The sequence below is a fragment of the Ovis canadensis genome, chromosome 15 (genome assembly GCF_042477335.2).
Source record: "Ovis canadensis isolate MfBH-ARS-UI-01 breed Bighorn chromosome 15, ARS-UI_OviCan_v2, whole genome shotgun sequence".
NCBI classification, from domain to species: Eukaryota; Metazoa; Chordata; class Mammalia; order Artiodactyla; family Bovidae; genus Ovis; species Ovis canadensis.
Window position 1 is genome coordinate 83,297,462 of NC_091259.1, and position 9,656 is coordinate 83,307,117.

The 9,656-nt window shown below is 48.1% G+C and overlaps 1 long non-coding RNA gene across 1 annotated transcript; it reads left to right on the top strand.

Annotated features, from left to right (window-relative positions):
- Positions 1 to 6,364: 6,364 nt before the first annotated feature.
- On the top strand, positions 6,365 to 8,281 carry LOC138420673 (uncharacterized). Its single transcript, XR_011249265.1, has 2 exons — positions 6,365 to 6,677; positions 7,244 to 8,281. It is a non-coding gene; the product is annotated as an uncharacterized lncRNA (long non-coding RNA).
- The last annotated feature ends 1,375 nt before the right edge of the window (positions 8,282 to 9,656 follow it).

Consider the following 9,656-nt stretch of genomic DNA (forward strand, 5'->3'; position numbering starts at 1 on the left):
TACCGTGAGCTACCAGGGGGCGAGTGGAAACCTGCACTGGTACACAGTAGTATAATAGTTGCTATGTAAATTATTATAATCCCTTTCAAGCAAAATTTGACAATACCTTCCAAAGATTTTTTAAACATAAACACTGCTTCTCAGACTTGATCTTACAATATGTACCAATTCACAGGTAAGAAATGATATTTATACAAGGACAGTGGTAAGCAGAATAACGTCCCCCTCCAAAAAAATGTCCACATCCTAATCCCCAAAACCTGTGAATAGGCCTGGCAAAGGGGAGTTAAAGTTGAAGATGGAATAAAGACTGTTAAACAGCTGAGCTCAAAACAGGGAGCTTATCCTGGATTATCTGGGTTGGTTCAATGTAATCACAAGAGTCCTTAGACGTGACAGAGGGAAGCATAAAAGGAGAGTCAGAATAAAGGGACTGGGGAAAAACTCCACCTATGGTTGCTGACTTTGAAGATGAAGAAAGGGGACACAAGCCAAGGGATGCAGGTCTCGACGTGTCTGGAAGCCAGAACGGACAAGGAGACAGATTCTCCCCGACACTGTCCAAAGGAAAGAGAACCCTGCCAACAGCTCGAGTTTAGCCCAGCAAGACTTGTTTTGGACTTTTGGTGTACAAAACTGTAAGATAATAGATTCATGTTGTTTTAAGCCACTAAACTGGTGGTAATAAGTAAATAAATAAAACCAATACAGACCTAAATGTCTGTCTGCAAGGGACTAGCTACGTAATTACAGTGTAATAGTCACAGCCTTAAAAAGAATGAGATAATCCTACATATCCTAATAGTGGACTACTTTCAACATACATTGTTTAGTTTTTTTTTTTTAAAAAAAAAGGCAAATTTCAAAATCCACAAAGAACCTTACATGGTGCATAGCCCAAGTCTGGAAGGGCACACCAGAACCTGGTATTTATTGCCACCAGGGGATGAGAAATTGGTGACAAGACGCTAAAATGAGGGCATTTCCTGGTGGCCCAGTGGCTAGGACTCTGTGCTTCCACTGCAGGAGGCGTGGGTTTGATCTCCAGTCAAGAAACTAAGATCCTGTAAGCTGGGTGGCCAAAAAACAGGGGGAGGTTTCAATGAGAGAGACACTCACTCTTCACTGAATCTTCTTTCATGATGTTGTGAATTTTGTTTTCCGGTTTGTTTGTGTGGTGTTGTTTTTTTTTAATCACATACAACTATTAGTTTAAGAATAAAGAGGGGGAAATCTTTTTTAAGAAAGGGAGAGAGCTCTGTTCGGTTTTGAATTTGTAGTGTTTTCATCTCTTTCACGAGTACTGATTGTATCCCTTCCACAAGCAGCACATGGGCACATGCCTTTTCTTGCCTAATGACCCTGACAAGTTGGGATATTATTTCCCCCTCTCCCTAGTTGGGGTGCTGAGGCTCGGGGACCAAACTGCCCAGCTGGTAAGTTTGCAGTTGGATTTTAAAGCCTGGTCTTCTGGCTCCAGGGCTCACTTCTCCAACCACCACACAATCTCTGCTGGTTCCAACAGCAGGAGTAGGGATGGGCTCCACCCTCAGACGTTAGGAAGCCGAGCTGCCAGACAAGGTCTCCCCATCGCCTTCTTTCGGGCCCTTTTCCCAGATCTCTGAGTTGAGGAGGTGAGCCTCCAGAGGGGCCCTGCCTGGGCCGCTGTCTGGGTTCAGCCCACCTTCTCCTGTTACGTCTCTCAGCAAAGTTCCTCCTGAACCTGATGGAGAGAGGCTGCTGCCCTGGGTCGCCGTGACTCTAATTGTTCTCTCTGGTGGGCTCACGTTGCAGCGGGCCCAGTGCAGCCACCTGCTTTCCTCATGCAGAGATGAAACCCTAGAGATGACGGACCTCCGAGTACCGTGACATCTTGATCAAATAAGTTTGCCCTGAGATGTCTCATCCCTGCGAGCTCGGGGCCGGAGATGAAGGGGGCTTCCCCCTGTCTGTCGGCAACTTACAACTCTGGACCAACGATCCGCCTTCCCGGGGCCTCACTTTCTGGTAAAAAAGGAGATCAGATCCCTGAGCTGTTTGCACAGATGTCGCTGGACCATTTACCTATTGGGAGTGCTGTGTAAATAGAGCCAAACTGCCTTTCATGTCGAGGATCTCAAAGCATTTTAAAATGAGTAATTAATGAAGTTCAACCTCCAGAGAAAGCAAGAATTATTCTCTCCATTTTATAAATAGATCAAAGGTCACACAATCAATGGCAGATGTAGGAAACAGATGTAAGCCTTCCGCTTTGTCCCTGGCTGCAGTCACTAAATCCCACTCCCGGTATCACTGACAGACCCTTTTTCTGCTCTCTGACTTCTGGCCAAAGATGTGGAATTGGCCTTTATATGTTTCCACTTAAAGGTCTGAATTCTATGTATGGTTCATATGCCTTTGATATGTCTGGAATGTATAAAAGAAAGGGAGAAGAATGATATTTGATGCTTTTCAGAGATCGTGTTGGGACTGAACCTTCTATAGTGGGTCAAATGCCAATAGAGAGAGGGGAAAAAAAAAAAACTGCTCACCAGATCTTCAGGAAGTTCACTTTTATTCTCTCTCTCTGAAAGAACTCTGTTAAAATTAAATAGAGTGTATCTTTAGTCACCAAAATGATTGTTCTGGGAATAATGAAAGTCACCACTTACTGAGCGCTAACTGGGTGCTAAGCACTGGTCTACTTCCTCAAATACGTTGTATCGTGGGATTCGCACAAACAGCTGAGATGGTTTTCATTATTCATTTTATAGGTAACATAATGGCTTAGGGATAGAAGATGGGTTGAGAAGAAAGAAAAGAAAACTCAAAGGAAATTAAGCAAGAATGATTGGCTATATACTCTGTGCCAGACGTGTTGTGATAGAAACAGAGACACAAAAAATGAATAAAATAGCTCCAGATTCCTGCTCTCAAGGAGTTTATAACCTTGAGGGTCACCGAAGGTGAGAGTTGAAGTGGTGAGCATGTAAAAAGACAAATAATGTCAATACAAGTCAGTATAGGAATGTTTATCATTAAGTCCTTGGTATGTGTTAGACAAGCTTCCCAGGTGGTGCTAGTGGTAAAGAATTCATCTCCCAATTCAGGAGACTTAAGAAACGTGGGTTAGATCCCTGGGTTGGGAAAGATCCCCTGGAGAAGGAAATGGCAACCCACTCCAGTGTTCTTGCCTGGAGAATCCCATGGACAGAGGAGCCTGCTGGGCAATGGTCCATAGGGTCACAAAGAGTCAGATATGACTGAAGTGATGTGGCTTGCATGCATGGTTTAGACACTGTGTCCCTTGCAGGAGACGGTACCTCTTCACGTGGAGCTTACAGTCTAGTAGGAAAGTCAGCCATTAATCAAACAATTACACAGACTGGTTTAAAACTGCACTTGAGTGGAGAAGACACCAGATTGGCTACAGCCTGACAAAGAACTAGTATCCATAATACATAAAGAACTCCGACTCGTGATAAGAGAGAATCCAATAGAAGCACCGTCAAACAAACCAAGGGGGCAATTTAAAAAAAAGACAAAAGGCAAGTTGCCAATAAGCAAATGACAGTACGCTCAGTCTCACTTGTAAACAGGGAGTTGCAAATTCAAACACTGAAAACCATTTCACACCCACCAGCTTGGCAAAAGTTTTAAAGTTTGGCATCACCAAAGTGTTGCTGAGGAAGCCAAGCATGCTTGCTATCGAGGTGTAAATTGGTGCAACCGCCTTGAAAAACTGTCCATCCCCAGTAAAGCTGCCAGTTCACACAGCCTGAGCCCAGCAATTCCATATCCAGGTATTTTATCTGGGTGGCTACTTTCACTCAAGGGGATGGGTAAAAAAAAAGAAAATTAATTGCACCCTTGTTTCTAACAACGAAAAAAAATGTGAAAATTAGCTGAATGTCTTCCACAAGGAGATGAGTAAAGGGTGGTGAATGCATTCAATGGGACCCTAATCAGCAGTGAAAATGTATGGTTTAGAACTACATGTATCAGTGTGGCTACATTTCAAAATCACAGTGCTGAGTGAAAAAAGCAAATGCTTTTTTCAAAAGAAGAATGCCATTTCTTCAAAGTTTACAAGCATGCCAAACAATCCCATGAAGTGTTTATGGGCACAAACGTTTGTAAAAAACAAACAAACAAAAAATACAAAAGCACATATGAGAATGATTAACCCGAAGTACAGGAGGGTGGGTACCTAAGGGAAGGGACGGAAATGAGTTCAGAGGGTGCCACTTAGATCTGTAAAGTTTTGTCTTTAAAAAAAGAGAAAAGACTTGAGGGGAAAGATTGAGATTGACATATACACAGAGGAGCCTGGCGGGTCCAGAAGGTCACACAGAGTTGGATATGACTGAAGCGACTTAGCACGCACGTATAAAGAGTAGATAACTAATAAGGACCTGCTGTATAGCACAGAGAACTCTGCTCATTGTTATGTGGCAGCCTGGATGTGAGGGGGGTTTAGGGGAGAATGCATACACACACACATATATATACATATATATATATATATGGCTGAGTTGCTTTGCTGTACACCTGAAACTATCCCAACATTGTTATATTCCAATATAAAATTAGAAGTCTTTTAAAAAATTAATCCTAACTGAAATCAAATACAGGAAAAGAAGACTTGCGGGAGGGATAAATTGGAAGATTGGGATTGACATACACACACCGTGTGGGCTGTGTGTGTGTGTGTGCTCAGGTGCCAAGTTGTGTTCAGCTCTCTGCAACTCCATAGACTGTAGCCCGCCAGGCTCTTCCGTCCATGGGATTTTCCAGGCAAGGATACTGGAGCAGGTTGCCATTTTCTCCTCCAGGGGATCCTCCCAACCCAGGGATCAAACTTGAGTCTCCCGCATCTCCTGCATTGGCAGACAGATTCCTTATCGCTGAGCCACCTGGGAAGCTCCAGCTACTATATATGAAATCGATAACTAGTAAGCACATACTGTATAGCAGAAGGCACTCTACTCTTCAACCCCATGGACTAGCCTGCCAGGCTCCTCTGTCCATGGGATTCTCGAGGCAGGAATACTGGAGTGGGTTGCCATGCCCTCCTCCAGGGGATCTTCCCCACCCAGAGACTGAACCTGTGTCTCCTACGGCTCCTGCATTGCAAGCGGATTCTTTACTGCTGAGTGGGGAAGCCCACTTTATATAAAACTGATAACTAATGAGGACCTACTGTAGAGCACAGGGAACTCTACTCAATACTCTGTAACGACCTATATGTGAAAAGAATCTAAAAGAGCTTGGATATATGTATAACAGATTCACTTTGCTGTACACCTGAAACGAACACATTTTAAATCAACTATAACCCAATCAAGGGAGGGGGGAGAGATTTGAAGAAAAAATAGCAATTGTTAAACTTTGGCAAGGAGAGGGGTGCCAGGGGAGCGGTATAGAACAAACAGGTGTTAAGGATATAATCTCTGTAGGGTTTTTTTTTTTCTAATATGGTTTGATCTATCAAAGGAGAATTCAACTGAATGGGGGGGTGGGGTAGTGAGGGGTCAGGGAAGAGGTCTCTGAGGAAATGGTGCTTACTTAGGATGAGAGCCAAACACGGAGTAGGTGAGGAAGGACAGAAGGGCACACCAGCCAGAGAGAACAGGCTGTACGAAGATGCTGACATGGAAAGGTGAACGTAGAAGCTGGGAACTGAGATCCCGGTGTGGCCAGAACAGAGTGGGAAGAGGGTGGGGTGGGGGGTGGTGCAGAGGCCAGGCAGAGCCTCAGAGGCCATCTTGAAAGAGCAGGCCTTCGTGCCAAATATGACTCAAGCAGCAGGGACGGAAAGCTCTGGGGGTCCACAGACACTTCACTCAGCCAGATAGCAGAAGCGGGAAGGCGGTCTTCAAGAGGTGACTCACATCTTAAGCGCTGGAGAATGAGTAAGAGGAGGCGGAGGGAGGTGTAAATTCCCTTGATCACGCCCCACAGCAGTAAAGATACTGTTGGTCCCAGCAGGGGCCGACACCCAGGACTAGCTCCGGATAAAGGTGTCAGATAGAAAACGGCAGAGGAGGGTGTCCTTGAAGACGGAATGGGCTGGGGTCCCAGTCCGGGCAGCCTTACCCGGAGAAAGGCATGGCCAGGCATGACTAGGTACCCCTCTGGCGGTGTGCAGAGGATGGATTTGAAGGAGGCGGCAGTGCGGGGAGTATGTTAACAACCAGTGGGAGAGGGACACCTAAACCAGGCTGCCTGGAATTAGAATGAAGAAATGGAGAGTGCCTGGAGAGGTGTTTAGAGGGGAACGCTAGGTGTCTAGTTTGATGGCCCTGCCATCACTGAGAGGGACAAGACGCGGCGAGTTGCAGATGCGTGCAGGGCAAGCCAAGTGGAACTGTCCGGCCAGGCCAGCGAAGAGAGTGGGCGTCCCGAGGGCTGCAGATGGAGCTGGGAGTGGGAGGCGCCTCCTGTGGGTGGCTGCTAACCACTCACAGCAAATGAGCTGGTCCAGGAGGGAAGAGGAAGAAGAAAGTGAGCGGATCGCTGGGGACGAAAAGGAATCAGAAGGGCGATGCGGGGAAGCAGAGGACAGGAGGGGAAGGAAGAACCACGCAGACGCTGAGCGGCCGCGAGGAAGTCAGCCCTGCGCCGGACTGGGCGGGTCCGGAGCGCGCGGGGCTGCAGGCGGAGCCCGGGTGCGCCCGGGCGCCCGGCAGACGCTGGTGAGTCCGCCCAGGCCTTCCCGCTGCCTCGGCCGTCGCCGGGGACTGCAGGGCACTCGCGCGGCCAGTCCACCCGAGCCGTCCGCGGCTCCCCGCGCGTCCAGGCCGCGCCTCCCCACCGCCCGCGGGGCCCGGCGACGTCACTGCGGCTCTGACGCGCGCTAACGGAGGCGCGGGCGGAGAAGGCGCGGGGCGGCGCGAGCATCCTCGCGGGAGGTCCGGTCCTCGCAGCCCGCGGGCCGCGTTCTTGGCCCTCCTCCAGGGGAACCTCGATTTTTCCAAACTCTGGAAGGCCGGCTGTCCTTCGGCCACTGATAAGGACAGCTAGCACCTGGTAAAAGATTTTAACAATGCCCGCAAAGAAATAGCCGGACCCAGGAAAGACTAGTAAGAGCCGCCAGCTAGAGTTCTGCTCGTGTGCTCGGCGGTCCTAGGAACAATAATAACGACCACAACCACAGTAGCCACCATTTATTGAGCGCTTACTCTGTGCCAGGCACGGTATTAAGCGCTTTGCAGGCAACAAATCCTCGGAGGTAAGTACCGTTATTATCCCTATTTTGCAGGGACCAGGGCACAGAGAGGTTAAGTAACTTGCCCCGGGCACACAGCTGGCTGTTGTCCAGTGCCACAATTTCAGCCCAGGCCGTCTGATCCCGTGTAATCGTCAGGTTAACCCGCCAAGGTCGGGGTCATTTTCTCCATCTTAAAGATGAGGAAATTAAGGCACACGGAAAACGTAAGTACCTTGTCCAAGGTCACCTAGCTGGAAAATGGATGAGGCAGAAAGCGAACCCAGGGCTCCTCTCTGTCCGCAGACCCCGCGGTCTTGGCCAAAGGCGATGCTGCTTCCAAACCACCTCCGACAGCCCAGCAGGCTGTGGCCCCGGGCCCCCAGGGGCACAGCCTCTGCGGGGTTTGGGTGGCTTCCCGCGGCCTCCGATCTCGGATGAATCGGATGTTTCCGACATCTTCTCTAATGAGTCCACAGGTGCCAGATAGAGATGCGCCTCCCGAAATCCGGTCGAGGACCAGTCGGCGAGGTCCTCTGAAGGGATGGAGCCGGGGCGGAGGCAGCGGGAGGGATCCCACCTGCAGAGCTGCGTTGACTGGCGGCTTGCCCCGCGCGGCCGGCAGAGGGCGCTGCCGCACGCGCCTCGGGTCCCACGATCCCCAGACCCTGGGGCTGGCGGGCCTCCGCCTGCAGGCCCGGAGACTCAGAACCCCAAAGTGGGAGCCTTTTATTCCGCGTAGCTGGCACCAATCTGGCCCTTCGCCTCAGCCTTGGGCCTGCTTTTCCTGACCACTCTTCCCCATCGTGTGTGCTCCTGCCACCCCAACCATCTGCCTTCAAGATTTCCCCTGTCCCTACACTGCTGGTGTGGTCACCTAAGAGGCAAGAACACCGATCCCATCCCATTACAAGACATCCCATTGTAAGTCAAACTCGGCCTTGTCTCCCTTCCTTTATAGACCCTCTGGTGATGCAAAATTGGCAAAAATCATCCATTGGGTGATGAACTTGTGTTCCTTCTCCAAAACCGGAGAGGGAAATTGGTTAAGGAAGGAGTGAATAAATAAAAGGATCTATTTTTGTAATAGCAGCGGTGTATTAAGCATTTGTTTTGTGCTGAGCCCTTTCTGCTTGACTCCTTAATCCTCATTACAGCCCCCGAGAGGTGTGCCTCATTACTCTCATTTGACAGGTACGGTCACAAGACTGGTAAGTAGCAATGCTGGGAATCCACCAGGATTTATCTGACTTTAAAGCCACATTCCTATCACCCATCACCCAGAATGTACAAGCTGATACAGCTGAACAGAATAGTTAAGATACAAACCATGCAAAAACAAATCAAAATCTAAGAATGCTCAGAAAAACCCCATGTGAAACATCAATGCCTTTCTGAGCCCCAGTCTGAGACTCAATTGTCTGAAACAGGAAAACAAATCCTCAAGGTGCAATGAGAGGAGAATAGGAATGAGGCATTCAGCTTTCCCTTGGAAGAGCATCCAGAGAGGCCCACTCACTTTCTGTGCCTGGGCTCTGAGGAAATAAAGGTGGTTCTAGGAAAATCTGAAAAGTATGAGAGGAAAAAAAAAATCCCTTCTGTGGTTTTTACTTTAACCAAGCCTCATTTCGCTATTTGTGTTTTATTTTTAAACTAATGTGGCTCTCTCCACCCTTTAAATTGGCACGTAAATAGCAAAAACAGAAGGAAGGCCAGCTACAAACTTCAAATGTGGTGGATTTCTCAGGAAGGAGGTACCTGACTTGAAGTGGAAATGAGGATTAAATGAGGTGCCTTAAACATTTCAAAGACAGACTTTCCACAAGGAATTTAGATCATAAGTCTTTAGAAGAGGAGCTTTGTCTAGGTTTAGGCCGGGTGTAGCGTTGACAATTTGTGAGCGAGCTCTCAGAATGTGGAAAACGAATCACACTTTCAGTGTCTGCATCATCTAATCATCTGGGCTATCACTTTGCTTATGGCTTTAAAGGGTAGCTTCTGGGGGATTTTTCTGTCCTCTGGAATCTCAGTCACGCACCCTCCCTCAGACCCCTTACTTTTCCAGAAGTTTGCTCCGGGAATTCAGTTGAGATGAGGCAATAGCTGATGATGTCACTAGGCTTGGTTTGAGATTGACTGGCCAACTCTGGACTCACCAACTGGAGGTTTTTTTCCAAACTGGGAAACCAAAGCAGAAGGAACTTGTTGAGACTTGTCACTTAATAGCTGTGTCTCTCTTGCCCTATGTCTTTGAACTAGAAGGATTCCCCTCTTACCCAAAACAAGAAAGCCCTGAACATCCCAGGCTGCTGCTTGCAAAATTCTTGGATCTTTTTGACCTTTTCTCTCTCTGCTGCTTCCCTCATTCTTTCAATGCATTCTTTCTCCAAGCATGCATCCAGGGCCTATGATCATAGATCCTAGCGGTACAGCAGAGACCCTAACATGGGCTGAGAAGTTTACTCTC